Below are 3,792 nucleotides of genomic sequence, written 5' to 3' on the forward strand. Positions count from 1 at the left end.
AAGAGTTCAGAAGTGTTTTCTAAGATAAGGCTTACCTGAAATGTCAAAGCAAGAGCCATCCAACAATCACCTTGTCAAAGCTGTGATCTCCCTTTCCTTCCCTCCAGCAGCAGCAGTGGCAGCAGCAGCAGGGTGCTGGTGACACATATGGCCAATTATAGGTGGAAGTGGAGAAGATGATGTGAGCTGAAAGCTTGTTCACACGTGGCGGGTGTCCAGACGGCCAGGGGCTGCGTGGCGGAGGGCCGTGGGAGAGAAAAACTTATCAATAGCTGAGCTCTCCTTCCCTCTTCTCCTCCTCTCCTTTCCTCCGCAGGTCTGTGGCAAATCAAAGACTACTTTTTAGCCGATCAATACTGCCCCTTAACTTCCTTTTATTACTCTACAGTTAGAATAAGGGTTACAGAGGGAGATGCAATATTCAGTTCATAAATCATGCAGTAAAAAAATGTCAGGGGGGTAATTGTGGTTTTCTAACACCCTTTAAAGGGAGGCAGATTTTATTAGTGGGTTAACATCGCTGGGCGACCCTCATTCCTTCTCATTATGGGCTCATGGAGGCATCATCAAACCTTAAACGTTGCGATGCTTCTCAGCGGACCCTGGCCTCATTTTTCAAATACACGCCTCTGCTGAACATGCAGATGCACAAAGTGAGTGGCACTAGACATGACGTACTTGCACAAGAAAGCCTTGTTTATTTGTAATACATGACAGGATTGTCCTCGTCAAACTCATCGTCTGGGCTTTTTCATTCTTAATCATTGATTTGTTTTGTGTATTACCTTCTTCACTATCAGTTTCCCGAACAAATAAAAAGGGTCTTTTCTTTGCACAAATACATAGCACAAATAACTGGAATGATTGCCTCATTAAGGTGCTGCAGAGTATGGTTTTCTATAAGTCTTACTCGCTTCTATCTCTCTGTTTCTCCTTCCTCTGTCTCCAATGAATTTCAATTGGCCAATAATTTCCCACCATATCCCAGAGTTACAGTATTTTTGTCACATCTTTTAGTGATTAAATGGATCGATTTCTGTTCTCTGTGGGTGATTAATCCCACAGGGTTAGAGAGATTACAGAAAGGGAGCCACAGAGAAGCCTTCTTAATGGATTCACACAGAGAGCCTTCCATTCATAGGGCTAATGAGATTGGATTACAGGACCGGGGCTTCAGAGAGGAGAGGGGAAACTCACAAGAGGAAGCTCATGTCCAATGGGACAAAAGTCAGGATTAAAGAAAAGGGATTTAAGATGAGAAAAATCTACAGTAGGTGCTGAGAGTCACATGCAAAGAATGACCTCGTCTAGCATGCTGTCCAAGTGACCCTTTGTGCTGTTTTCTGACTGGGACTGAAAAACTCAACACCTGCTTAGCTGGTGGGGGTTCATACCTCAGTGCTTATCTTGTGTGATATCCTTGCAGTGAAGCCTCACATATGATTGATCATAGTCATTATTAGTCAGTGGGATGGGTGAGCAGTGCAAGGGATCATTGCAGCGAGCCACTGCAGCCGCTACAGTTATTTGGGTGTCCCACATAGCACGGCTGTTTTAGGATGGAAGGAGCTGGAGCATACCGGGCAGTGAGGGTGTTGGGATGTAAGTGACAGTGGGTGGGGCCTGAAAGTCAGGAGCTCATATCTTTCCTCCACAGCTGGACATGGAAGCGAGGGGGGGAAGCCGTGACTCTTGTGGTCCAGAGGACTGGAACTCTCCTTCTGACCGGCGATCTGTGTCACACCCCCACGGCTTCAAACCTCCTCTAAAGCTCTGACAGATCCCATCAGGAAACAGCGCCTGTCTAAGCAAGCTACCATAAACTTCAGAGGTGGGGTGAAAACGGGAGGCAGGAGGTGGATGGACTGGAGGGGAAGGTGGGAGGGGAGAGGAGGCGGAAAGAAAGCGTGTTGTCGAGTCTTAAAACATATGTATGACCCAAAGGGGAGGATCAGAGGCCCCAATCACAGCTGGAGGTCATCCGTGTTACTTGGAGGGAATAAAAGGGAAAGCTGGCTGAAGCCGGTTACTCCAGGTCATTGCACAAGCGATAGCCCCATTTCATCTGGAGTGTATAGACTAAATGCCTACAGAGTGTAACAGATTACAGTGCGGAAAGCACACTCTTTAATCTTCCTCTGGTCCCTCAATGGATCTCAAGGTCTGATGAAATGACATGTGTGTCCCTGTATACGTTATTTGCTGTGTTTTTAATGACTGCCTGCTTCTGATAGCAAACAACAGCTATTTGTTACAACTAGTATAGCATCACACATTTAAGAATAAATCTAAGGAAGCTGTTCATCAATTAGAAATGAGGAATGTTTTTTTCTTTTAGAATAGGCCATAAATAAATCAAATCCCAAGGTAGTATAACTGAAATACATTAAACACACAAACTCTTACTTCCCCAAGGCAATATTTGTTTGATATACTGTATGTGTACATGAGACAGATCATAGAACAAATTTATTTAGTGAGACTTTGGTGCATGTTTCATATCACTGTACACTTAAATGAGTAGTGACAGGCCATGAGGGGGGCAATGAAGAAACAAACAGGACCCCAAGGTGCTGTGTCTCATCCCAGAGCTAAGGGTGTTGCTGACAGGAAACTGTGAACCAACTAAAATAGCAAACAAGTGCCCTGGTGCTCTGAGCAAGGAGTCACATACTGTCCCCAACCCACCCCGTCTGCTCCAGCCTGGCCAGGATACCCCCAATATCACTGCGGGACATGCCTTCACACACACACACACATACATACACAACTGCTCGGTCTATGCTTAAACTTAACTTGTGTGCGAAATTAATAATGCCTCTTTTAATGGGTGGGCTGGCTGTTAATAGGATGACCCATTAATGTCTCAATTGTGAAATACCTGCACTTACTGAAAATTCCAGATATACTCTCCATGTTTTTTGTTAATGGTTTGTTTATTGACATGGGAAGGTAAATGGTGACTTCAAGAAAATGAGTAATGATGGAAGGAAAAGAGAGGAAAATGAGACTTTTAGTGTTCTGGTTTTTCAGCAAGATCTTGCAGTAGCTGTATACTGTGTGGTAGGTTTTTTCAGACAAACAGAAATAAATTATCCATGTAAATACTGCAAGGGGTTGCCTTTTTTTAAACCATCTCCTACACTTTAAAAGAATCCACAATAACGTTTTATATTACTGCAAAAAACCTGTGAAATCATCGGGAAGAACTTTGTCAAATCCCTGAAGTACGACCCGATTAGAATAAAGAAAACATGTTTACAGAAGCTTTTATGACTCACAGAACTCACAAATCTGGGTGAGCTATGCTTGTGTGCTAACCCAGGGTGATTTTTTGGAATCCAGTCCAAGGTTAGTTTTGTGTCACAGACTTCTGACGTCAGACATTGCAGTTACGAGGGCTAATTATGGACCGACACAGGGGGATTTCTGCCTCCAGTGAAAGCTGCTCACGTGGAAGGGTCGTGTTGTGTAGTCGTGCTGCTGACTCTTTCAAAAAACTGTCTGTCTGAGTGAGGTACACATAGACAGTATACTGTGTGTGTGTGTATATATATATATATATATATGTATACACACACTTCATACACACAAACCAAGTGCAGCCTATATTTTTTGCAGTGTAGAATGTCTCCAGGTAGAGAGGCAAGAGTTTTCCCTCAGTGCAGAAGCCATTAGTCAGAATGGAGGTGATTTATGGGTTGTCTCCTTGCAGAATTTAAATTAACTGCCATGCTGTACGGAGAGAGAGAAGGGAGGGTACCACTGCTTTTTGGGTTGCTCCCCCTTGCA

The sequence above is a fragment of the Thunnus albacares genome, chromosome 17 (assembly GCF_914725855.1).
Source record: "Thunnus albacares chromosome 17, fThuAlb1.1, whole genome shotgun sequence".
Lineage (NCBI taxonomy): Eukaryota > Metazoa > Chordata > Actinopteri > Scombriformes > Scombridae > Thunnus > Thunnus albacares.